The sequence below is a fragment of the Ambystoma mexicanum genome, chromosome 13 (genome assembly GCF_040938575.1).
Source record: "Ambystoma mexicanum isolate Mex_15411 chromosome 13, UKY_AmexF1_1, whole genome shotgun sequence".
Lineage (NCBI taxonomy): Eukaryota > Metazoa > Chordata > Amphibia > Caudata > Ambystomatidae > Ambystoma > Ambystoma mexicanum.
In genome coordinates, this window is record NC_090938.1 from 357085738 (window position 1) to 357110613 (window position 24876).

Consider the following 24876-nt stretch of genomic DNA (forward strand, 5'->3'; position numbering starts at 1 on the left):
TTAATGTTGTATGACAGCTCCTCTGCCTTTTAGACATGGAATACTCATTGCAAGTTATTTATGGGGTGTTTGCGCTTTAAATACAGCTACGGAGGGTTTTTGAAAATAGAACAGAAAATAAAAAATGTCAACTGTTATTATACTCCATTTTCTGCTGAGCACCACTTACGGAAGACATTTGTAAAGGTAGAAAAAGGGTTACTGGAGTAGGATCCAGGAGACAATATCAACTTACAAAGAATAATGTTGTCTATTTACTGCATTATCGCCTTTGAAGCAAACCTCTGAGAATAAATACCCTTTCACTAATCAGGCAGTCACTTTGATAAAATCAAGCAGAACAAGGATGCTGATAGGAACTCGCCTCATTTGCATATGGGCTAGGGCTTCTGGGAGCCATGAGAATTAGGAGTTGAAGGTTTTGCAGATCGAGATTGCTAAAGGGCTGGGCATTTGCACAGACCTCTCCATGCCTGATTGGTGCCGAAGGTTAGTTGCAAGTGGTCCCCTGCTCACCCTACCTTACACAGGGCCATGCCCAGTTAGGCCCCTCAGGGCTAGGCCCGGCAGGGCTAAGCCCGGCGTTCGTCAGGCGAAGTGCCTGGACCCCTGCTCATCATACCTCAGAATCTGGTCTAGCTATTGCAGACATGGGGAATGGTGCTTATATCCCATTGACAGCGCCCACAAGCTGCATACTAATAGCCAATGATGTGTGAATGCGGTCAGGGTAGCAGACATATAGAACAATTGGGTGGGTTCGCTTCCGAACTGGATGCACAGGAGCAGGAGAGAATGGCTGTTGGCGATGTATGCAACTTGCTCTGCGTGAACACATCTACCGACCCCTTCCCCTACACACACGGGCACACACACACACACACACACACATAGCCATTGGAGCTATGCAGAGCTAATCAGAAAGATTGGTAATCATTAGAACATGAAAGATATGTGTTCATTTTTTATTAAACTTGTGGACTCCCGCAGAAACGGAGGGACTCACATCTCTAATTGAGGCTTGCTTACCTCTATACAAATGTGTTTGCTGGCTGTCTTTCTTCAACTGGTATGTGCGGTTGTGTCTGTCTTTGTCTTTCAACACGCCTGGCACGTTTACATTATCAAAGAGATGATTGTATGGAGATGGGGAACACCCCTCCGTTGCATTGTGAACTTGAACAGTCTTTTCACCAAAGCAGCTACATGCGACATTGCAAGGTTTTTGTCAGTCTTTGCCTGAAAACATTAGGCCTTCCTCTCGAACTCTATTTCACTCCTTCTGTGGAAGACTTCAATTATGAGGATGCATCCCGTCATAAAAGGTTCTCTGTAGATGGTGCAACTCTGGCTTCTCTTCCCCGTGCTTTTTGAAAATAATCCGCCCGAGGCCCTGATGAGGTTTGAACTCATGACCCATGGTTTACGAGACCAGTGCTCTGCCACTGAGCTACAAGGCCACCTGCTGCTTGCTCACAGCCAACAACAGAAAGTGCAAAGAAACCATGGTTTTTACCTAGGTAGATCTCCAGGTATATGAATTTCTGGTTGTGTAAAAATGGCTGTATATCTCTGCATGTGTTCAGTACGTCATCATACATCTGATTTGCGAAAGCGTGTGTGCTTATGTTGGTGATACATTGTCGGTATGCGTTTGAGTATGTACTTTTACGGGTATGTATGTATTGAGTAGGATGCTGAACAGGTTCATGAGTTTAGATAGCAGGTCAGAATGATGGCAAAAGGAACATGTAAAAGGCAGACAACTAAAAGAAAAAAGAATTTGGGATGTAAGCTTGGGAGTTTACTAACTGCGCTGATTTTGGCTCCTATAATAGTAAAGAATGGAAACCTACGAGGAAGGTCTTTGACTAATTTCATTCTCCGCCTGCACCAATGAACTTATTTTTACATCTCTATTTCCATATCTGTACTCATTCCTGTCTTTCAAAGGGAGGTTGAAAGACTTTGGTCTATGTTTAAATGCAGACTATAAAGAAAAAATACGACGAAGGTGGGATTCGAACCCACGCGTGCAGAGCACAATGGATTAGCAGTCCATCGCCTTAACCACTCGGCCACCTCGTCTGTTTGGGAACGGTGCTCGAATCCCATGCTTAAAGAAGAGATAAAACAATGGTGGTGCAAAGTCAGTGAAAAATAGATCATGTTTGTCATAATAGAAACAAGATCGTTGACTCGTTCTTCCTTACCCGGCCATTGATAGATAAACACATCAAGTTGAAGTTCAGAAAAATATAACAAGAGCTCCTGGAGGGTTCACAACACTAATCCAGAGGAAGGTGCTTGAGCTTCCGTATGGCACACCATTAGTAGTAAAACCAGCATAACGCAAGCTCCAGTTTCCCAGTGTTTGGCATCATTCAACGTTTCCAGCCAAGATCAAAGTTCAGATGCTGCTGCTTCCTGTGATGTCATTGAATTTAAATAGTGAGTGATGGCAATAACCCTTTTCCAATTAAATTTTGCCACATCAACGTCCCTGAAAATAGAGAAAGGCGTGCAACCCAGAACCGCTGTACTGTTCAATAGAGTAAGGGCTTCACCGTGATCATCTGCATCTGTCATCACAAAATTATCAAGGTCTTTTTCTTGAAGAAATTAGGTCCAGAAAGCCGACCTTCCCCACAGACTATTCAGACACCTTGCGCTTGTGGCTTTGTTATAGGCCCGAATCCATTGGTAAAAGGTTGCACAGGTACAATGTGCAATATCAGTTCCTATTCAACAATGTTCAAGAAAATTACCATTTGGAGGCCCTGATGAGGATCGAACTCACGACCCCTGGTTTACAAGACCAGTGCTCTGCCACTGAGCTACAGAGCCCCTCAGGTTACGACGCATAACAGCAACACAACGAGCACACAACATGATGTTTACTGGGTAGACATATTTGAAGGGTGTGTGAGAATGTATGTATATGATTGTGATTTGACCTGTTTTTTTCTGGCCGATTTTTTGAGGAGCAGCTAATTTGTGCGTATTCCGTGCAATTTTAGGGTGACTAATGAGGAGATGTGATGCGTGAAAGTTGAAAAAAACATGTACATGGCAGCAGAGAGACAATATGGATATTACCTTTGCTTTTTTAAATTTCTATCCGGATTCTGGCTCAAAGGGTAGTCAAGCACAGCAGATTGCATTCCTGCCAGTAACACGACAACCTTGTTTGTGTCCTTCTTAATCAACTAACATGCATATTTTCACTTTTGTCTGTATGTTCTTTGAAAGCCAATGGCAATGGTGCTTAGAGCAATGCAGATGTTTAAAAAAGATTTCAAAAGTTAAAATCGACAAAGGTGGGATTCGAAACCACGCGTGTACAGCAGATTAGCAGTCCATCGCCTTAACCACTCGGCCACCTCGTCTACAGGGATTAGGTTAGGCATTCAAGTCTTTACAGGTAATAACACAAACATCTTCAAAATAGAACCACAATGCGTTCCTTGTTGAGGTACATCCAGCCGTTTGCAGGAAAACTGCCTCACTTGCTGTTGAGAAAAATTCATCAAAGTCCTGGGGTGTTTATAGGCATCGCCAAGATGACATTGGGAGGTGTTTCAATTGACACGTGTTGAATATGAGGAAGAGCATCATGCTGGCTCCAGTGGCACTGCCTGCAGCATGACAAAAATGTAGAAGGGACATTTGACTGCACCATTGGCTGAACATCAGTGGCAAAGTGTATATCAGGCTAAAAGGTAAGCTCCAGTGGCACAATATGGGCACTACAAGGCACCCATAATTTGGTGTCAGCTAAAAAGACAATGCCAGAGCTTGTGGGTGCTTTTGTACACTTGTGTGTGTGTTTGTGGGTGTAGTTTCATGTCGAAAACCAAAACACAGCAGCTCCAGTGGCGCAATCGGTTAGCGCGCGGTACTTATACAGCAGTACATGCAGTGAGCAATGCCGAGGTTGTGAGTTCAAGCCTCACCTGGAGCAACTTTGGAACTTTTTACTAATTCACCTCAAAACTGAATTATTGAACCAATAAATGTTCTGGACATTTTTTGGTTCACCTCAAGGTTTCCTTGATTGTCAGTTAATGTTGTATGACAGCTCCTCTGCCTTTTAGACATGGAATACTCATTGCAAGTTATTTATGGGGTGTTTGCGCTTTAAATACAGCTACGGAGGGTTTTTGAAAATAGAACAGAAAATAAAAAATGTCAACTGTTATTATACTCCATTTTCTGCTGAGCACCACTTACGGAAGACATTTGTAAAGGTAGAAAAAGGGTTACTGGAGTAGGATCCAGGAGACAATATCAACTTACAAAGAATAATGTTGTCTATTTACTGCATTATCGCCTTTGAAGCAAACCTCTGAGAATAAATACCCTTTCACTAATCAGGCAGTCACTTTGATAAAATCAAGCAGAACAAGGATGCTGATAGGAACTCGCCTCATTTGCATATGGGCTAGGGCTTCTGGGAGCCATGAGAATTAGGAGTTGAAGGTTTTGCAGATCGAGATTGCTAAAGGGCTGGGCATTTGCACAGACCTCTCCATGCCTGATTGGTGCCGAAGGTTAGTTGCAAGTGGTCCCCTGCTCACCCTACCTTACACAGGGCCATGCCCAGTTAGGCCCCTCAGGGCTAGGCCCGGCAGGGCTAAGCCCGGCGTTCGTCAGGCGAAGTGCCTGGACCCCTGCTCATCATACCTCAGAATCTGGTCTAGCTATTGCAGACATGGGGAATGGTGCTTATATCCCATTGACAGCGCCCACAAGCTGCATACTAATAGCCAATGATGTGTGAATGCGGTCAGGGTAGCAGACATATAGAACAATTGGGTGGGTTCGCTTCCGAACTGGATGCACAGGAGCAGGAGAGAATGGCTGTTGGCGATGTATGCAACTTGCTCTGCGTGAACACATCTACCGACCCCTTCCCCTACACACACGGGCACACACACACACACACACACACATAGCCATTGGAGCTATGCAGAGCTAATCAGAAAGATTGGTAATCATTAGAACATGAAAGATATGTGTTCATTTTTTATTAAACTTGTGGACTCCCGCAGAAACGGAGGGACTCACATCTCTAATTGAGGCTTGCTTACCTCTATACAAATGTGTTTGCTGGCTGTCTTTCTTCAACTGGTATGTGCGGTTGTGTCTGTCTTTGTCTTTCAACACGCCTGGCACGTTTACATTATCAAAGAGATGATTGTATGGAGATGGGGAACACCCCTCCGTTGCATTGTGAACTTGAACAGTCTTTTCACCAAAGCAGCTACATGCGACATTGCAAGGTTTTTGTCAGTCTTTGCCTGAAAACATTAGGCCTTCCTCTCGAACTCTATTTCACTCCTTCTGTGGAAGACTTCAATTATGAGGATGCATCCCGTCATAAAAGGTTCTCTGTAGATGGTGCAACTCTGGCTTCTCTTCCCCGTGCTTTTTGAAAATAATCCGCCCGAGGCCCTGATGAGGTTTGAACTCATGACCCATGGTTTACGAGACCAGTGCTCTGCCACTGAGCTACAAGGCCACCTGCTGCTTGCTCACAGCCAACAACAGAAAGTGCAAAGAAACCATGGTTTTTACCTAGGTAGATCTCCAGGTATATGAATTTCTGGTTGTGTAAAAATGGCTGTATATCTCTGCATGTGTTCAGTACGTCATCATACATCTGATTTGCGAAAGCGTGTGTGCTTATGTTGGTGATACATTGTCGGTATGCGTTTGAGTATGTACTTTTACGGGTATGTATGTATTGAGTAGGATGCTGAACAGGTTCATGAGTTTAGATAGCAGGTCAGAATGATGGCAAAAGGAACATGTAAAAGGCAGACAACTAAAAGAAAAAAGAATTTGGGATGTAAGCTTGGGAGTTTACTAACTGCGCTGATTTTGGCTCCTATAATAGTAAAGAATGGAAACCTACGAGGAAAGTCTTTGACTAATTTCATTCTCCGCCTGCACCAATGAACTTATTTTTACATCTCTATTTCCATATCTGTACTCATTCCTGTCTTTCAAAGGGAGGTTGAAAGACTTTGGTCTATGTTTAAATGCAGACTATAAAGAAAAAATACGACGAAGGTGGGATTCGAACCCACGCGTGCAGAGCACAATGGATTAGCAGTCCATCGCCTTAACCACTCGGCCACCTCGTCTGTTTGGGAACGGTGCTCGAATCCCATGCTTAAAGAAGAGATAAAACAATGGTGGTGCAAAGTCAGTGAAAAATAGATCATGTTTGTCATAATAGAAACAAGATCGTTGACTCGTTCTTCCTTACCCGGCCATTGATAGATAAACACATCAAGTTGAAGTTCAGAAAAATATAACAAGAGCTCCTGGAGGGTTCACAACACTAATCCAGAGGAAGGTGCTTGAGCTTCCGTATGGCACACCATTAGTAGTAAAACCAGCATAACGCAAGCTCCAGTTTCCCAGTGTTTGGCATCATTCAACGTTTCCAGCCAAGATCAAAGTTCAGATGCTGCTGCTTCCTGTGATGTCATTGAATTTAAATAGTGAGTGATGGCAATAACCCTTTTCCAATTAAATTTTGCCACATCAACGTCCCTGAAAATAGAGAAAGGCGTGCAACCCAGAACCGCTGTACTGTTCAATAGAGTAAGGGCTTCACCGTGATCATCTGCATCTGTCATCACAAAATTATCAAGGTCTTTTTCTTGAAGAAATTAGGTCCAGAAAGCCGACCTTCCCCACAGACTATTCAGACACCTTGCGCTTGTGGCTTTGTTATAGGCCCGAATCCATTGGTAAAAGGTTGCACAGGTACAATGTGCAATATCAGTTCCTATTCAACAATGTTCAAGAAAATTACCATTTGGAGGCCCTGATGAGGATCGAACTCACGACCCCTGGTTTACAAGACCAGTGCTCTGCCACTGAGCTACAGAGCCCCTCAGGTTACGACGCATAACAGCAACACAACGAGCACACAACATGATGTTTACTGGGTAGACATATTTGAAGGGTGTGTGAGAATGTATGTATATGATTGTGATTTGACCTGTTTTTTTCTGGCCGATTTTTTGAGGAGCAGCTAATTTGTGCGTATTCCGTGCAATTTTAGGGTGACTAATGAGGAGATGTGATGCGTGAAAGTTGAAAAAAACATGTACATGGCAGCAGAGAGACAATATGGATATTACCTTTGCTTTTTTAAATTTCTATCCGGATTCTGGCTCAAAGGGTAGTCAAGCACAGCAGATTGCATTCCTGCCAGTAACACGACAACCTTGTTTGTGTCCTTCTTAATCAACTAACATGCATATTTTCACTTTTGTCTGTATGTTCTTTGAAAGCCAATGGCAATGGTGCTTAGAGCAATGCAGATGTTTAAAAAAGATTTCAAAAGTTAAAATCGACAAAGGTGGGATTCGAAACCACGCGTGTACAGCAGATTAGCAGTCCATCGCCTTAACCACTCGGCCACCTCGTCTACAGGGATTATGTTAGGCATTCAAGTCTTTACAGGTAATAACACAAACATCTTCAAAATAGAACCACAATGCGTTCCTTGTTGAGGTACATCCAGCCGTTTGCAGGAAAACTGCCTCACTTGCTGTTGAGAAAAATTCATCAAAGTCCTGGGGTGTTTATAGGCATCGCCAAGATGACATTGGGAGGTGTTTCAATTGACACGTGTTGAATATGAGGAAGAGCATCATGCTGGCTCCAGTGGCACTGCCTGCAGCATGACAAAAATGTAGAAGGGACATTTGACTGCACCATTGGCTGAACATCAGTGGCAAAGTGTATATCAGGCTAAAAGGTAAGCTCCAGTGGCACAATATGGGCACTACAAGGCACCCATAATTTGGTGTCAGCTAAAAAGACAATGCCAGAGCTTGTGGGTGCTTTTGTACACTTGTGTGTGTGTTTGTGGGTGTAGTTTCATGTCGAAAACCAAAACACAGCAGCTCCAGTGGCGCAATCGGTTAGCGCGCGGTACTTATACAGCAGTACATGCAGTGAGCAATGCCGAGGTTGTGAGTTCAAGCCTCACCTGGAGCAACTTTGGAACTTTTTACTAATTCACCTCAAAACTGAATTATTGAACCAATAAATGTTCTGGACATTTTTTGGTTCACCTCAAGGTTTCCTTGATTGTCAGTTAATGTTGTATGACAGCTCCTCTGCCTTTTAGACATGGAATACTCATTGCAAGTTATTTATGGGGTGTTTGCGCTTTAAATACAGCTACGGAGGGTTTTTGAAAATAGAACAGAAAATAAAAAATGTCAACTGTTATTATACTCCATTTTCTGCTGAGCACCACTTACGGAAGACATTTGTAAAGGTAGAAAAAGGGTTACTGGAGTAGGATCCAGGAGACAATATCAACTTACAAAGAATAATGTTGTCTATTTACTGCATTATCGCCTTTGAAGCAAACCTCTGAGAATAAATACCCTTTCACTAATCAGGCAGTCACTTTGATAAAATCAAGCAGAACAAGGATGCTGATAGGAATTAGCCTCATTTGCATATGGGCTAGGGCTTCTGGGAGCCATGAGAATTAGGAGTTGAAGGTTTTGCAGATCGAGATTGCTAAAGGGCTGGGCATTTGCACAGACCTCTCCATGCCTGATTGGTGCCGAAGGTTAGTTGCAAGTGGTCCCCTGCTCACCCTACCTTACACAGGGCCATGCCCAGTTAGGCCCCTCAGGGCTAGGCCCGGCAGGGCTAAGCCCGGCGTTCGTCAGGCGAAGTGCCTGGACCCCTGCTCATCATACCTCAGAATCTGGTCTAGCTATTGCAGACATGGGGAATGGTGCTTATATCCCATTGACAGCGCCCACAAGCTGCATACTAATAGCCAATGATGTGTGAATGCGGTCAGGGTAGCAGACATATAGAACAATTGGGTGGGTTCGCTTCCGAACTGGATGCACAGGAGCAGGAGAGAATGGCTGTTGGCGATGTATGCAACTTGCTCTGCGTGAACACATCTACCGACCCCTTCCCCTACACACACGGGCACATACACACACACACACACACATAGCCATTGGAGCTATGCAGAGCTAATCAGAAAGATTGGTAATCATTAGAACATGAAAGATATGTGTTCATTTTTTATTAAACTTGTGGACTCCCGCAGAAACGGAGGGACTCACATCTCTAATTGAGGCTTGCTTACCTCTATACAAATGTGTTTGCTGGCTGTCTTTCTTCAACTGGTATGTGCGGTTGTGTCTGTCTTTGTCTTTCAACACGCCTGGCACGTTTACATTATCAAAGAGATGATTGTATGGAGATGGGGAACACCCCTCCGTTGCATTGTGAACTTGAACAGTCTTTTCACCAAAGCAGCTACATGCGACATTGCAAGGTTTTTGTCAGTCTTTGCCTGAAAACATTAGGCCTTCCTCTCGAACTCTATTTCACTCCTTCTGTGGAAGACTTCAATTATGAGGATGCATCCCGTCATAAAAGGCTCTCTGTAGATGGTGCAACTCTGGCTTCTCTTCCCCGTGCTTTTTGAAAATAATCCGCCCGAGGCCCTGATGAGGTTTGAACTCATGACCCCTGGTTTACGAGACCAGTGCTCTGCCACTGAGCTACAAGGACACCTGCTGCTTGCTCACAGCCAACAACAGAAAGTGCAAAGAAACCATGGTTTTTACCTAGGTAGATCTCCAGGTATATGAATTTCTGGTTGTGTAAAAATGGCTGTATATCTCTGCATGTGTTCAGTACGTCATCATACATCTGATTTGCGAAAGCGTGTGTGCTTATGTTGGTGATACATTGTCGGTATGCGTTTGAGTATGTACTTTTACGGGTATGTATGTATTGAGTAGGATGCTGAACAGGTTCATGAGTTTAGATAGCAGGTCAGAATGATGGCAAAAGGAACATGTAAAAGGCAGACAACTAAAAGAAAAAAGAATTTGGGATGTAAGCTTGGGAGTTTACTAACTGCGCTGATTTTGGCTCCTATAATAGTAAAGAATGGAAACCTACGAGGAAAGTCTTTGACTAATTTCATTCTCCGCCTGCACCAATGAACTTATTTTTACATCTCTATTTCCATATCTGTACTCATTCCTGTCTTTCACAGGGAGGTTGAAAGACTTTGGTCTATGTTTAAATGCAGACTATAAAGAAAAAATACGACGAAGGTGGGATTCGAACCCACGCGTGCAGAGCACAATGGATTAGCAGTCCATCGCCTTAACCACTCGGCCACCTCGTCTGTTTGGGAACGGTGCTCGAATCCCATGCTTAAAGAAGAGATAAAACAATGGTGGTGCAAAGTCAGTGAAAAATAGATCATGTTTGTCATAAAAGAAACAAGATCGTTGACTCGTTCTTCCTTACCCGGCCATTGATAGATAAACACATCAAGTTGAAGTTCAGAAAAATATAACAAGAGCTCCTGGAGGGTTCACAACACTAATCCAGAGGAAGGTGCTTGAGCTTCCGTATGGCACACCATTAGTAGTAAAACCAGCATAACGCAAGCTCCAGTTTCCCAGTGTTTGGCATCATTCAACGTTTCCAGCCAAGATCAAAGTTCAGATGCTGCTGCTTCCTGTGGTGTCATTGAATTTAAATAGTGAGTGATGGCAATAACCCTTTTCCAATTAAATTTTGCCACATCAACGTCCCTGAAAATAGAGAAAGGCGTGCAACCCAGAACCGCTGTACTGTTCAATAGAGTAAGGGCTTCACCGTGATCATCTGCATCTGTCATCACAAAATTATCAAGGTCTTTTTCTTGAAGAAATTAGGTCCAGAAAGCCGACCTTCCCCACAGACTATTCAGACACCTTGCGCTTGTGGCTTTGTTATAGGCCCGAATCCATTGGTAAAAGGTTGCACAGGTACAATGTGCAATATCAGTTCCTATTCAACAATGTTCAAGAAAATTACCATTTGGAGGCCCTGATGAGGATCGAACTCACGACCCCTGGTTTACAAGACCAGTGCTCTGCCACTGAGCTACAGAGCCCCTCAGGTTACGACGCATAACAGCAACACAACGAGCACACAACATGATGTTTACTGGGTAGACATATTTGAAGGGTGTGTGAGAATGTATGTATATGATTGTGATTTGACCTGTTTTTTTCTGGCCGATTTTTTGAGGAGCAGCTAATTTGTGCGTATTCCGTGCAATTTTAGGGTGACTAATGAGGAGATGTGATGCGTGAAAGTTGAAAAAAACATGTACATGGCAGCAGAGAGACAATATGGATATTACCTTTGCTTTTTTAAATTTCTATCCGGATTCTGGCTCAAAGGGTAGTCAAGCACAGCAGATTGCATTCCTGCCAGTAACACGACAACCTTGTTTGTGTCCTTCTTAATCAACTAACATGCATATTTTCACTTTTGTCTGTATGTTCTTTGAAAGCCAATGGCAATGGTGCTTAGAGCAATGCAGATGTTTAAAAAAGATTTCAAAAGTTAAAATCGACAAAGGTGGGATTCGAAACCACGCGTGTACAGCAGATTAGCAGTCCATCGCCTTAACCACTCGGCCACCTCGTCTACAGGGATTATGTTAGGCATTCAAGTCTTTACAGGTAATAACACAAACATCTTCAAAATAGAACCACAATGCGTTCCTTGTTGAGGTACATCCAGCCGTTTGCAGGAAAACTGCCTCACTTGCTGTTGAGAAAAATTCATCAAAGTCCTGGGGTGTTTATAGGCATCGCCAAGATGACATTGGGAGGTGTTTCAATTGACACGTGTTGAATATGAGGAAGAGCATCATGCTGGCTCCAGTGGCACTGCCTGCAGCATGACAAAAATGTAGAAGGGACATTTGACTGCACCATTGGCTGAACATCAGTGGCAAAGTGTATATCAGGCTAAAAGGTAAGCTCCAGTGGCACAATATGGGCACTACAAGGCACCCATAATTTGGTGTCAGCTAAAAAGACAATGCCAGAGCTTGTGGGTGCTTTTGTACACTTGTGTGTGTGTTTGTGGGTGTAGTTTCATGTCGAAAACCAAAACACAGCAGCTCCAGTGGCGCAATCGGTTAGCGCGCGGTACTTATACAGCAGTACATGCAGTGAGCAATGCCGAGGTTGTGAGTTCAAGCCTCACCTGGAGCAACTTTGGAACTTTTTACTAATTCACCTCAAAACTGAATTATTGAACCAATAAATGTTCTGGACATTTTTTGGTTCACCTCAAGGTTTCCTTGATTGTCAGTTAATGTTGTATGACAGCTCCTCTGCCTTTTAGACATGGAATACTCATTGCAAGTTATTTATGGGGTGTTTGCGCTTTAAATACAGCTACGGAGGGTTTTTGAAAATAGAACAGAAAATAAAAAATGTCAACTGTTATTATACTCCATTTTCTGCTGAGCACCACTTACGGAAGACATTTGTAAAGGTAGAAAAAGGGTTACTGGAGTAGGATCCAGGAGACAATATCAACTTACAAAGAATAATGTTGTCTATTTACTGCATTATCGCCTTTGAAGCAAACCTCTGAGAATAAATACCCTTTCACTAATCAGGCAGTCACTTTGATAAAATCAAGCAGAACAAGGATGCTGATAGGAACTCGCCTCATTTGCATATGGGCTAGGGCTTCTGGGAGCCATGAGAATTAGGAGTTGAAGGTTTTGCAGATCGAGATTGCTAAAGGGCTGGGCATTTGCACAGACCTCTCCATGCCTGATTGGTGCCGAAGGTTAGTTGCAAGTGGTCCCCTGCTCACCCTACCTTACACAGGGCCATGCCCAGTTAGGCCCCTCAGGGCTAGGCCCGGCAGGGCTAAGCCCGGCGTTCGTCAGGCGAAGTGCCTGGACCCCTGCTCATCATACCTCAGAATCTGGTCTAGCTATTGCAGACATGGGGAATGGTGCTTATATCCCATTGACAGCGCCCACAAGCTGCATACTAATAGCCAATGATGTGTGAATGCGGTCAGGGTAGCAGACATATAGAACAATTGGGTGGGTTCGCTTCCGAACTGGATGCACAGGAGCAGGAGAGAATGGCTGTTGGCGATGTATGCAACTTGCTCTGCGTGAACACATCTACCGACCCCTTCCCCTACACACACGGGCACATACACACACACACACACACATAGCCATTGGAGCTATGCAGAGCTAATCAGAAAGATTGGTAATCATTAGAACATGAAAGATATGTGTTCATTTTTTATTAAACTTGTGGACTCCCGCATAAACGGAGGGACTCACATCTCTAATTGAGGCTTGCTTACCTCTATACAAATGTGTTTGCTGGCTGTCTTTCTTCAACTGGTATGTGCGGTTGTGTCTGTCTTTGTCTTTCAACACGCCTGGCACGTTTACATTATCAAAGAGATGATTGTATGGAGATGGGGAACACCCCTCCGTTGCATTGTGAACTTGAACAGTCTTTTCACCAAAGCAGCTACATGCGACATTGCAAGGTTTTTGTCAGTCTTTGCCTGAAAACATTAGGCCTTCCTCTCGAACTCTATTTCACTCCTTCTGTGGAAGACTTCAATTATGAGGATGCATCCCGTCATAAAAGGTTCTCTGTAGATGGTGCAACTCTGGCTTCTCTTCCCCGTGCTTTTTGAAAATAATCCGCCCAAGGCCCTGATGAGGTTTGAACTCATGACCCCTGGTTTACGAGACCAGTGCTCTGCCACTGAGCTACAAGGCCACCTGCTGCTTGCTCACAGCCAACAACAGAAAGTGCAAAGAAACCATGGTTTTTACCTAGGTAGATCTCCAGGTATATGAATTTCTGGTTGTGTAAAAATGGCTGTATATCTCTGCATGTGTTCAGTACGTCATCATACATCTGATTTGCGAAAGCGTGTGTGCTTATGTTGGTGATACATTGTCGGTATGCGTTTGAGTATGTACTTTTACGGGTATGTATGTATTGAGTAGGATGCTGAACAGGTTCATGAGTTTAGATAGCAGGTCAGAATGATGGCAAAAGGAACATGTAAAAGGCAGACAACTAAAAGAAAAAAGAATTTGGGATGTAAGCTTGGGAGTTTACTAACTGCGCTGATTTTGGCTCCTATAATAGTAAAGAATGGAAACCTACGAGGAAAGTCTTTGACTAATTTCATTCTCCGCCTGCACCAATGAACTTATTTTTACATCTCTATTTCCATATCTGTACTCATTCCTGTCTTTCACAGGGAGGTTGAAAGACTTTGGTCTATGTTTAAATGCAGACTATAAAGAAAAAATACGACGAAGGTGGGATTCGAACCCACGCGTGCAGAGCACAATGGATTAGCAGTCCATCGCCTTAACCACTCGGCCACCTCGTCTGTTTGGGAACGGTGCTCGAATCCCATGCTTAAAGAAGAGATAAAACAATGGTGGTGCAAAGTCAGTGAAAAATAGATCATGTTTGTCATAATAGAAACAAGATCGTTGACTCGTTCTTCCTTACCCGGCCATTGATAGATAAACACATCAAGTTGAAGTTCAGAAAAATATAACTAGAGCTCCTGGAGGGTTCACAACACTAATCCAGAGGAAGGTGCTTGAGCTTCCGTATGGCACACCATTAGTAGTAAAACCAGCATAACGCAAGCTCCAGTTTCCCAGTGTTTGGCATCATTCAACGTTTCCAGCCAAGATCAAAGTTCAGATGCTGCTGCTTCCTGTGATGTCATTGAATTTAAATAGTGAGTGATGGCAATAACCCTTTTCCAATTAAATTTTGCCACATCAACGTCCCTGAAAATAGAGAAAGGCGTGCAACCCAGAACCGCTGTACTGTTCAATAGAGTAAGGGCTTCACCGTGATCATCTGCATCTGTCATCACAAAATTATCAAGGTCTTTTTCTTGAAGAAATTAGGTCCAGAAAGCCGACCTTCCCCACAGACTATTCAGACACCTTGCGCTTGTGGCTTTGTTATAGGCCCGAATCCATTGGTAAAAGGTTGCACAGGTACAATGTGCAATATCAGTTCCTATTCAACAATGTTCAAGAAAATTACCATTTGGAGGCCCTGATGAGGATCGAACTCACGACCCCTGGTTTACAAGACCAGTGCTCTGCCACTGAGCTACAGAGCCCCTCAGGTTACGACGCATAACAGCAACACAACGAGCACACAACATGATGTTTACTGGGTAGACATATTTGAAGGGTGTGTGAGAATGTATGTATATGATTGTGATTTGACCTGTTTTTTTCTGGCCGATTTTTTGAGGAGCAGCTAATTTGTGCGTATTCCGTGCAATTTTAGGGTGACTAATGAGGAGATGTGATGCGTGAAAGTTGAAAAAAACATGTACATGGCAGCAGAGAGACAATATGGATATTACCTTTGCTTTTTTAAATTTCTATCCGGATTCTGGCTCAAAGGGTAGTCAAGCACAGCAGATTGCATTCCTGCCAGTAACACGACAACCTTGTTTGTGTCCTTCTTAATCAACTAACATGCATATTTTCACTTTTGTCTGTATGTTCTTTGAAAGCCAATGGCAATGGTGCTTAGAGCAATGCAGATGTTTAAAAAAGATTTCAAAAGTTAAAATCGACAAAGGTGGGATTCGAAACCACGCGTGTACAGCAGATTAGCAGTCCATCGCCTTAACCACTCGGCCACCTCGTCTACAGGGATTATGTTAGGCATTCAAGTCTTTACAGGTAATAACACAAACATCTTCAAAATAGAACCACAATGCGTTCCTTGTTGAGGTACATCCAGCCGTTTGCAGGAAAACTGCCTCACTTGCTGTTGAGAAAAATTCATCAAAGTCCTGGGGTGTTTATAGGCATCGCCAAGATGACATTGGGAGGTGTTTCAATTGACACGTGTTGAATATGAGGAAGAGCATCATGCTGGCTCCAGTGGCACTGCCTGCAGCATGACAAAAATGTAGAAGGGACATTTGACTGCACCATTGGCTGAACATCAGTGGCAAAGTGTATATCAGGCTAAAAGGTAAGCTCCAGTGGCACAATATGGGCACTACAAGGCACCCATAATTTGGTGTCAGCTAAAAAGACAATGCCAGAGCTTGTGGGTGCTTTTGTACACTTGTGTGTGTGTTTGTGGGTGTAGTTTCATGTCGAAAACCAAAACACAGCAGCTCCAGTGGCGCAATCGGTTAGCGCGCGGTACTTATACAGCAGTACATGCAGTGAGCAATGCCGAGGTTGTGAGTTCAAGCCTCACCTGGAGCAACTTTGGAACTTTTTACTAATTCACCTCAAAACTGAATTATTGAACCAATAAATGTTCTGGACATTTTTTGGTTCACCTCAAGGTTTCCTTGATTGTCAGTTAATGTTGGATGACAGCTCCTCTGCCTTTTAGACATGGAATACTCATTGCAAGTTATTTATGGGGTGTTTGCGCTTTAAATACAGCTACGGAGGGTTTTTGAAAATAGAACAGAAAATAAAAAATGTCAACTGTTATTATACTCCATTTTCTGCTGAGCACCACTTACGGAAGACATTTGTAAAGGTAGAAAAAGGGTTACTGGAGTAGGATCCAGGAGACAATATCAACTTACAAAGAATAATGTTGTCTATTTACTGCATTATCGCCTTTGAAGCAAACCTCTGAGAATAAATACCCTTTCACTAATCAGGCAGTCACTTTGATAAAATCAAGCAGAACAAGGATGCTGATAGGAACTCGCCTCATTTGCATATGGGCTAGGGCTTCTGGGAGCCATGAGAATTAGGAGTTGAAGGTTTTGCAGATCGAGATTGCTAAAGGGCTGGGCATTTGCACAGACCTCTCCATGCCTGATTGGTGCCGAAGGTTAGTTGCAAGTGGTCCCCTGCTCACCCTACCTTACACAGGGCCATGCCCAGTTAGGCCCCTCAGGGCTAGGCCCGGCAGGGCTAAGCCCGGCGTTCGTCAGGCGAAGTGCCTGGACCCCTGCTCATCATACCTCAGAATCTGGTCTAGCTATTGCAGACATGGGGAATGGTGCTTATATCCCATTGACAGCGCCCACAAGCTGCATACTAATAGCCAATGATGTGTGAATGCGGTCAGGGTAGCAGACATATAGAACAATTGGGTGGGTTCGCTTCCGAACTGGATGCACAGGAGCAGGAGAGAATGGCTGTTGGCGATGTATGCAACTTGCTCTGCGTGAACACATCTACCGACCCCTTCCCCTACACACACGGGCACATACACACACACACACACACATAGCCATTGGAGCTATGCAGAGCTAATCAGAAAGATTGGTAATCATTAGAACATGAAAGATATGTGTTCATTTTTTATTAAACTTGTGGACTCCCGCAGAAACGGAGGGACTCACATCTCTAATTGAGGCTTGCTTACCTCTATACAAATGTGTTTGCTGGCTGTCTTTCTTCAACTGGTATGTGCGGTTGTGTCTGTCTTTGTCTTTCAACACGCCTGGCACGTTTACATTATCAAAGAGATGATTGTATGGAGATGGGGAACACCCCTCCGTTGCATTGTGAACTTGAACAGTCTTTTCACCAAAGCAGCTACATGCGACATTGCAAGGTTTTTGTCAGTCTTTGCCTGAAAACATTAGGCCTTCCTCTCGAACTCTATTTCACTCCTTCTGTGGAAGACTTCAATTATGAGGATGCATCCCGTCATAAAAGGTTCTCTGTAGATGGTGCAACTCTGGCTTCTCTTCCCCGTGCTTTTTGAAAATAATCCGCCCGAGGCCCTGATGAGGTTTGAACTCATGACCCCTGGTTTACGAGACCAGTGCTCTGCCACTGAGCTACAAGGACACCTGCTGCTTGCTCACAGCCAACAACAGAAAGTGCAAAGAAACCATGGTTTTTACCTAGGTAGATCTCCAGGTATATGAATTTCTGGTTGTGTAAAAATGGCTGTATATCTCTGCATGTGTTCAGTACGTCATCATACATCTGATTTGCGAAAGCGTGTGTGCTTATGTTGGTGATACATTGTCGGTATGCGTTTGAGTATGTACTTTTACGGGTATGTATGTATTGAGTAGGATGCTGAACAGGTTCATGAGTTTAGATAGCAGGTCAGAATGATGGCAAAAGGAACATGTAAAAGGCAGACAACTAAAAGAAAAAAGAATTTGGGATGTAAGCTTGGGAGTTTACTAACTGCGCTGATTTTGGCTCCTATAATAGTAAAGAATGGAAACCTACGAGGAAAGTCTTTGACTAATTTCATTCTCCGCCTGCACCAATGAACTTATTTTTACATCTCTATTTCCATATCTGTACTCATTCCTGTCTTTCACAGGGAGGTTGAAAGACTTTGGTCTATGTTTAAATGCAGACTATAAAGAAAAAATACGACGAAGGTGGGATTCGAACCCACGCGTGCAGAGCACAATGGATTAGCAGTCCATCGCCTTAACCACTCGGCCACCTCGTCTGTTTGGGAACGGTGCTCGAATCCCATGCTTAAAGAAGAGATAAAACAATGGTGGTGCAAAGTCAGTGAAAAATAGATCATGTTTGTCATAATAGAAACAAGATCGTTGACTCGTTCTTCCTTACCCGGCCATTGATAGATAAACACATCAAGTTGAAGTTCAGAAAAATATAACAAGAGCTCCTGGAGGGTTCACAACACTAATCCAGAGGAAGGTGCTTGAGCTTCCGTATGGCACACCATTAGTAGTAAAACCAGCATAACGCAAGCTCCAGTTTCCCAGTGTTTGGCATCATTCAACGTTTCCAGCCAAGATCAAAGTTCAGATGCTGCTGCTTCCTGTGATGTCATTGAATTTAAATAGTGAGTGATGGCAATAACCCTTTTCCAATTAAATTTTGCCACATCAACGTCCCTGAAAATAGAGAAAGGCGTGCAACCCAGAACCGCTGTACTGTTCAATAGAGTAAGGGCTTCACCGTGATCATCTGCATCTGTCATCACAAAATTATCAAGGTCTTTTTCTTGAAGAAATTAGGTCCAGAAAGCCGACCTTCCCCACAGACTATTCAGACACCTTGCGCTTGTGGCTTTGTTATAGGCCCGAATCCATTGGTAAAAGGTTGCACAGGTACAATGTGCAATATCAGTTCCTATTCAACAATGTTCAAGAAAATTACCATTTGGAGGCCCTGATGAGGATCGAACTCACGACCCCTGGTTTACAAGACCAGTGCTCTGCCACTGAGCTACAGAGCCCCTCAGGTTACGACGCATAACAGCAACACAACGAGCACACAACATGATGTTTACTGGGTAGACATATTTGAAGGGTGTGTGAGAATGTATGTATATGATTGTGATTTGACCTGTTTTTTTCTGGCCGATTTTTTGAGGAGCAGCTAATTTGTGCGTATTCCGTGCAATTTTAGGGTGACTAATGAGGAGATGTGATGCGTGAAAGTTGAAAAAAACATGTACATGGCAGCAGAGAGACAATATGGATATTACCTTTGCTTTTTTAAATTTCTATCCGGATTCTGGCTCAAAGGGTAGTCAAGCACAGCAGATTGCATTCCTGCCAGTAACACGACAACCTTGTTTGTGTCCTTCTTAATCAACTAACATGCATATTTTCACTTTTGTCTGTATGTTCTTTGAAAGCCAATGGCAATGGTGCTTAGAGCAATGCAGATGTTTAAAAAAGATTTCAAAAGTTAAAATCGACAAAGGTGGGATTCGAAACCACGCGTGTACAGCAGATTAGCAGTCCATCGCCTTAACCACTCGGCCACCTCGTCTACAGGGATTATGTTAGGCATTCAAGTCTTTACAGGTAATAACACAAACATCTTCAAAATAGAACCACAATGCGTTCCTTGTTGAGGTACATCCAGCCGTTTGCAGGAAAACTGCCTCACTTGCTGTTGAGAAAAATTCATCAAAGTCCTGGGGTGTTTATAGGCATCGCCAAGATGACATTGGGAGGTGTTTCAATTGACACGTGTTGAATATGAGGAAGAGCATCATGCTGGCTCCAGTGGCACTGCCTGCAGCATGACAAAAATGTAGAAGGGACATTTGACTGCACCATTGGCTGAACATCAGTGGCAAAGTGTATATCAGGCTAAAAGGTAAGCTCCAGTGGCACAATATGGGCACTACAAGGCACCCATAATTTGGTGTCAGCTAAAAAGACAATGCCAGAGCTTGTGGGTGCTTTTGTACACTTGTGTGTGTGTTTGTGGGTGTAGTTTCATGTCGAAAACCAAAACACAGCAGCTCCAGTGGCGCAATCGGTTAGCGCGCGGTACTTATACAGCAGTACATGCAGTGAGCAATGCCGAGGTTGTGAGTTCAAGCCTCACCTGGAGCAACTTTGGAACTTTTTACTAATTCACCTCAAAACTGAATTATTGAACCAATAAATGTTCTGGACATTTTTTGGTTCACCTCAAGGTTTCCTTGATTGTCAGTTAATGTTGTATGACAGCTCCTCTGCCTTTTAGACATGGAATACTCATTGCAAGTTATTTATGGGGTGTTTGCGCTTTAAATACAGCTACGGAGGGTTTTTGAAAATAGAACAGAAAATAAAAAATGTCAACTGTTATTATACTCCATTTTCTGCTGAGCACCACTTACGGAAGACATTTGTAAAGGTAGAAAAAGGGTTACTGGAGTAGGATCCAGGAGACAATATCAACTTACAAAGAATAATGTTGTCTATTTACTGCATTATCGCCTTTGAAGCAAACCTCTGAGAATAAATACCCTTTCACTAATCAGGCAGTCACTTTGATAAAATCAAGCAGAACAAGGATGCTGATAGGAACTCGCCTCATTTGCATATGGGCTAGGGCTTCTGGGAGCCATGAGAATTAGGAGTTGAAGGTTTTGCAGATCGAGATTGCTAAAGGGCTGGGCATTTGCACAGACCTCTCCATGCCTGATTGGTGCCGAAGGTTAGTTGCAAGTGGTCCCCTGCTCACCCTACCTTACACAGGGCCATGCCCAGTTAGGCCCCTCAGGGCTAGGCCCGGCAGGGCTAAGCCCGGCGTTCGTCAGGCGAAGTGCCTGGACCCCTGCTCATCATACCTCAGAATCTGGTCTAGCTATTGCAGACATGGGGAATGGTGCTTATATCCCATTGACAGCGCCCACAAGCTGCATACTAATAGCCAATGATGTGTGAATGCGGTCAGGGTAGCAGACATATAGAACAATTGGGTGGGTTCGCTTCCGAACTGGATGCACAGGAGCAGGAGAGAATGGCTGTTGGCGATGTATGCAACTTGCTCTGCGTGAACACATCTACCGACCCCTTCCCCTACACACACGGGCACACACACACACACACACACACATAGCCATTGGAGCTATGCAGAGCTAATCAGAAAGATTGGTAATCATTAGAACATGAAAGATATGTGTTCATTTTTTATTAAACTTGTGGACTCCCGCAGAAACGGAGGGACTCACATCTCTAATTGAGGCTTGCTTACCTCTATACAAATGTGTTTGCTGGCTGTCTTTCTTCAACTGGTATGTGCGGTTGTGTCTGTCTTTGTCTTTCAACACGCCTGGCACGTTTACATTATCAAAGAGATGATTGTATGGAGATGGGGAACACCCCTCCGTTGCATTGTGAACTTGAACAGTCTTTTCACCAAAGCAGCTACATGCGACATTGCAAGGTTTTTGTCAGTCTTTGCCTGAAAACATTAGGCCTTCCTCTCGAACTCTATTTCACTCCTTCTGTGGAAGACTTCAATTATGAGGATGCATCCCGTCATAAAAGGTTCTCTGTAGATGGTGCAACTCTGGCTTCTCTTCCCCGTGCTTTTTGAAAATAATCCGCCCGAGGCCCTGATGAGGTTTGAACTCATGACCCATGGTTTACGAGACCAGTGCTCTGCCACTGAGCTACAAGGCCACCTGCTGCTTGCTCACAGCCAACAACAGAAAGTGCAAAGAAACCATGGTTTTTACCTAGGTAGATCTCCAGGTATATGAATTTCTGGTTGTGTAAAAATGGCTGTATATCTCTGCATGTGTTCAGTACGTCATCATACATCTGATTTGCGAAAGCGTGTGTGCTTATGTTGGTGATACATTGTCGGTATGCGTTTGAGTATGTACTTTTACGGGTATGTATGTATTGAGTAGGATGCTGAACAGGTTCATGAGTTTAGATAGCAGGTCAGAATGATGGCAAAAGGAACATGTAAAAGGCAGACAACTAAAAGAAAAAAGAATTTGGGATGTAAGCTTGGGAGTTTACTAACTGCGCTGATTTTGGCTCCTATAATAGTAAAGAATGGAAACCTACGAGGAAAGTCTTTGACTAATTTCATTCTCCGCCTGCACCAATGAACTTATTTTTACATCTCTATTTCCATATCTGTACTCATTCCTGTCTTTCACAGGGAGGTTGAAAGACTTTGGTCTATGTTTAAATGCAGACTATAAAGAAAAAATACGACGAAGGTGGGATTCGAACCCACGCGTGCAGAGCACAATGGATTAGCAGTCCATCGCCTTAACCACTCGGCCACCTCGTCTGTTTGGGAACGGTGCTCGAATCCCATGCTTAAAGAAGAGATAAAACAATGGTGGTGCAAAGTCAGTGAAAAATAGATCATGTTTGTCATAATAGAAACAAGATCGTTGACTCGTTCTTCCTTACCCGGCCATTGATAGATAAACACATCAAGTTGAAGTTCAGAAAAATATAACAAGAGCTCCTGGAGGGTTCACAACACTAATCCAGAGGAAGGTGCTTGAGCTTCCGTATGGCACACCATTAGTAGTAAAACCAGCATAACGCAAGCTCCAGTTTCCCAGTGTTTGGCATCATTCAACGTTTCCAGCCAAGATCAAAGTTCAGATGCTGCTGCTTCCTGTGATGTCATTGAATTTAAATAGTGAGTGATGGCAATAACCCTTTTCCAATTAAATTTTGCCACATCAACGTCCCTGAAAATAGAGAAAGGCGTGCAACCCAGAACCGCTGTACTGTTCAATAGAGTAAGGGCTTCACCGTGATCATCTGCATCTGTCATCACAAAATTATCAAGGTCTTTTTCTTGAAGAAATTAGGTCCAGAAAGCCGACCTTCCCCACAGACTATTCAGACACCTTGCGCTTGTGGCTTTGTTATAGGCCCGAATCCATTGGTAAAAGGTTGCACAGGTACAATGTGCAATATCAGTTCCTATTCAACAATGTTCAAGAAAATTACCATTTGGAGGCCCTGATGAGGATCGAACTCACGACCCCTGGTTTACAAGACCAGTGCTCTGCCACTGAGCTACAGAGCCCCTCAGGTTACGACGCATAACAGCAACACAACGAGCACACAACATGATGTTTACTGGGTAGACATATTTGAAGGGTGTGTGAGAATGTATGTATATGATTGTGATTTGACCTGTTTTTTTCTGGCCGATTTTTTGAGGAGCAGCTAATTTGTGCGTATTCCGTGCAATTTTAGGGTGACTAATGAGGAGATGTGATGCGTGAAAGTTGAAAAAAACATGTACATGGCAGCAGAGAGACAATATGGATATTACCTTTGCTTTTTTAAATTTCTATCCGGATTCTGGCTCAAAGGGTAGTCAAGCACAGCAGATTGCATTCCTGCCAGTAACACGACAACCTTGTTTGTGTCCTTCTTAATCAACTAACATGCATATTTTCACTTTTGTCTGTATGTTCTTTGAAAGCCAATGGCAATGGTGCTTAGAGCAATGCAGATGTTTAAAAAAGATTTCAAAAGTTAAAATCGACAAAGGTGGGATTCGAAACCACGCGTGTACAGCAGATTAGCAGTCCATCGCCTTAACCACTCGGCCACCTCGTCTACAGGGATTATGTTAGGCATTCAAGTCTTTACAGGTAATAACACAAACATCTTCAAAATAGAACCACAATGCGTTCCTTGTTGAGGTACATCCAGCCGTTTGCAGGAAAACTGCCTCACTTGCTGTTGAGAAAAATTCATCAAAGTCCTGGGGTGTTTATAGGCATCGCCAAGATGACATTGGGAGGTGTTTCAATTGACACGTGTTGAATATGAGGAAGAGCATCATGCTGGCTCCAGTGGCACTGCCTGCAGCATGACAAAAATGTAGAAGGGACATTTGACTGCACCATTGGCTGAACATCAGTGGCAAAGTGTATATCAGGCTAAAAGGTAAGCTCCAGTGGCACAATATGGGCACTACAAGGCACCCATAATTTGGTGTCAGCTAAAAAGACAATGCCAGAGCTTGTGGGTGCTTTTGTACACTTGTGTGTGTGTTTGTGGGTGTAGTTTCATGTCGAAAACCAAAACACAGCAGCTCCAGTGGCGCAATCGGTTAGCGCGCGGTACTTATACAGCAGTACATGCAGTGAGCAATGCCGAGGTTGTGAGTTCAAGCCTCACCTGGAGCAACTTTGGAACTTTTTACTAATTCACCTCAAAACTGAATTATTGAACCAATAAATGTTCTGGACATTTTTTGGTTCACCTCAAGGTTTCCTTGATTGTCAGTTAATGTTGTATGACAGCTCCTCTGCCTTTTAGACATGGAATACTCATTGCAAGTTATTTATGGGGTGTTTGCGCTTTAAATACAGCTACGGAGGGTTTTTGAAAATAGAACAGAAAATAAAAAATGTCAACTGTTATTATACTCCATTTTCTGCTGAGCACCACTTACGGAAGACATTTGTAAAGGTAGAAAAAGGGTTACTGGAGTAGGATCCAGGAGACAATATCAACTTACAAAGAATAATGTTGTCTATTTACTGCATTATCGCCTTTGAAGCAAACCTCTGAGAATAAATACCCTTTCACTAATCAGGCAGTCACTTTGATAAAATCAAGCAGAACAAGGATGCTGATAGGAATTAGCCTCATTTGCATATGGGCTAGGGCTTCTGGGAGCCATGAGAATTAGGAGTTGAAGGTTTTGCAGATCGAGATTGCTAAAGGGCTGGGCATTTGCACAGACCTCTCCATGCCTGATTGGTGCCGAAGGTT

The 24876-nt window shown here is 43.4% G+C and overlaps 24 non-coding genes across 24 annotated transcripts; 6 read left to right on the plus strand and 18 right to left on the minus strand.

The window, feature by feature from the left end:
- Positions 1 to 1388: 1388 nt before the first annotated feature.
- On the minus strand, positions 1389 to 1460 carry TRNAT-CGU (transfer RNA threonine (anticodon CGU)). Its single transcript has one exon. It is a non-coding gene; the product is annotated as a tRNA-Thr (tRNA).
- A 546-nt stretch (positions 1461 to 2006) lies between these two features.
- On the minus strand, positions 2007 to 2088 carry TRNAS-GCU (transfer RNA serine (anticodon GCU)). The gene has a single exon. It is a non-coding gene; the product is annotated as a tRNA-Ser (tRNA).
- Positions 2089 to 2775: 687 nt separating this feature from the next.
- On the minus strand, positions 2776 to 2847 carry TRNAT-UGU (transfer RNA threonine (anticodon UGU)). The gene has a single exon. It is a non-coding gene; the product is annotated as a tRNA-Thr (tRNA).
- A 1022-nt stretch (positions 2848 to 3869) lies between these two features.
- On the plus strand, positions 3870 to 3964 carry TRNAI-UAU (transfer RNA isoleucine (anticodon UAU)). Its single transcript has 2 exons — positions 3870 to 3907; positions 3929 to 3964. It is a non-coding gene; the product is annotated as a tRNA-Ile (tRNA).
- A 1488-nt stretch (positions 3965 to 5452) lies between these two features.
- On the minus strand, positions 5453 to 5524 carry TRNAT-CGU (transfer RNA threonine (anticodon CGU)). The gene has a single exon. It is a non-coding gene; the product is annotated as a tRNA-Thr (tRNA).
- A 546-nt stretch (positions 5525 to 6070) lies between these two features.
- On the minus strand, positions 6071 to 6152 carry TRNAS-GCU (transfer RNA serine (anticodon GCU)). Its single transcript has one exon. It is a non-coding gene; the product is annotated as a tRNA-Ser (tRNA).
- A 687-nt stretch (positions 6153 to 6839) lies between these two features.
- On the minus strand, positions 6840 to 6911 carry TRNAT-UGU (transfer RNA threonine (anticodon UGU)). Its single transcript has one exon. It is a non-coding gene; the product is annotated as a tRNA-Thr (tRNA).
- A 1022-nt stretch (positions 6912 to 7933) lies between these two features.
- On the plus strand, positions 7934 to 8028 carry TRNAI-UAU (transfer RNA isoleucine (anticodon UAU)). Its single transcript has 2 exons — positions 7934 to 7971; positions 7993 to 8028. It is a non-coding gene; the product is annotated as a tRNA-Ile (tRNA).
- A 1488-nt stretch (positions 8029 to 9516) lies between these two features.
- On the minus strand, positions 9517 to 9588 carry TRNAT-CGU (transfer RNA threonine (anticodon CGU)). Its single transcript has one exon. It is a non-coding gene; the product is annotated as a tRNA-Thr (tRNA).
- Positions 9589 to 10134: 546 nt separating this feature from the next.
- Positions 10135 to 10216, minus strand: TRNAS-GCU (transfer RNA serine (anticodon GCU)). Its single transcript has one exon. It is a non-coding gene; the product is annotated as a tRNA-Ser (tRNA).
- Positions 10217 to 10903: 687 nt separating this feature from the next.
- On the minus strand, positions 10904 to 10975 carry TRNAT-UGU (transfer RNA threonine (anticodon UGU)). Its single transcript has one exon. It is a non-coding gene; the product is annotated as a tRNA-Thr (tRNA).
- A 1022-nt stretch (positions 10976 to 11997) lies between these two features.
- TRNAI-UAU (transfer RNA isoleucine (anticodon UAU)) lies at positions 11998 to 12092 on the plus strand. The gene is made up of 2 exons: positions 11998 to 12035; positions 12057 to 12092. It is a non-coding gene; the product is annotated as a tRNA-Ile (tRNA).
- Positions 12093 to 13580: 1488 nt separating this feature from the next.
- TRNAT-CGU (transfer RNA threonine (anticodon CGU)) lies at positions 13581 to 13652 on the minus strand. Its single transcript has one exon. It is a non-coding gene; the product is annotated as a tRNA-Thr (tRNA).
- Positions 13653 to 14198: 546 nt separating this feature from the next.
- TRNAS-GCU (transfer RNA serine (anticodon GCU)) lies at positions 14199 to 14280 on the minus strand. Its single transcript has one exon. It is a non-coding gene; the product is annotated as a tRNA-Ser (tRNA).
- Positions 14281 to 14967: 687 nt separating this feature from the next.
- TRNAT-UGU (transfer RNA threonine (anticodon UGU)) lies at positions 14968 to 15039 on the minus strand. Its single transcript has one exon. It is a non-coding gene; the product is annotated as a tRNA-Thr (tRNA).
- A 1022-nt stretch (positions 15040 to 16061) lies between these two features.
- On the plus strand, positions 16062 to 16156 carry TRNAI-UAU (transfer RNA isoleucine (anticodon UAU)). Its single transcript has 2 exons — positions 16062 to 16099; positions 16121 to 16156. It is a non-coding gene; the product is annotated as a tRNA-Ile (tRNA).
- Positions 16157 to 17644: 1488 nt separating this feature from the next.
- TRNAT-CGU (transfer RNA threonine (anticodon CGU)) lies at positions 17645 to 17716 on the minus strand. Its single transcript has one exon. It is a non-coding gene; the product is annotated as a tRNA-Thr (tRNA).
- Positions 17717 to 18262: 546 nt separating this feature from the next.
- On the minus strand, positions 18263 to 18344 carry TRNAS-GCU (transfer RNA serine (anticodon GCU)). Its single transcript has one exon. It is a non-coding gene; the product is annotated as a tRNA-Ser (tRNA).
- A 687-nt stretch (positions 18345 to 19031) lies between these two features.
- TRNAT-UGU (transfer RNA threonine (anticodon UGU)) lies at positions 19032 to 19103 on the minus strand. Its single transcript has one exon. It is a non-coding gene; the product is annotated as a tRNA-Thr (tRNA).
- A 1022-nt stretch (positions 19104 to 20125) lies between these two features.
- Positions 20126 to 20220, plus strand: TRNAI-UAU (transfer RNA isoleucine (anticodon UAU)). The gene is made up of 2 exons: positions 20126 to 20163; positions 20185 to 20220. It is a non-coding gene; the product is annotated as a tRNA-Ile (tRNA).
- Positions 20221 to 21708: 1488 nt separating this feature from the next.
- On the minus strand, positions 21709 to 21780 carry TRNAT-CGU (transfer RNA threonine (anticodon CGU)). Its single transcript has one exon. It is a non-coding gene; the product is annotated as a tRNA-Thr (tRNA).
- Positions 21781 to 22326: 546 nt separating this feature from the next.
- On the minus strand, positions 22327 to 22408 carry TRNAS-GCU (transfer RNA serine (anticodon GCU)). The gene has a single exon. It is a non-coding gene; the product is annotated as a tRNA-Ser (tRNA).
- A 687-nt stretch (positions 22409 to 23095) lies between these two features.
- TRNAT-UGU (transfer RNA threonine (anticodon UGU)) lies at positions 23096 to 23167 on the minus strand. The gene has a single exon. It is a non-coding gene; the product is annotated as a tRNA-Thr (tRNA).
- A 1022-nt stretch (positions 23168 to 24189) lies between these two features.
- On the plus strand, positions 24190 to 24284 carry TRNAI-UAU (transfer RNA isoleucine (anticodon UAU)). The gene is made up of 2 exons: positions 24190 to 24227; positions 24249 to 24284. It is a non-coding gene; the product is annotated as a tRNA-Ile (tRNA).
- The last annotated feature ends 592 nt before the right edge of the window (positions 24285 to 24876 follow it).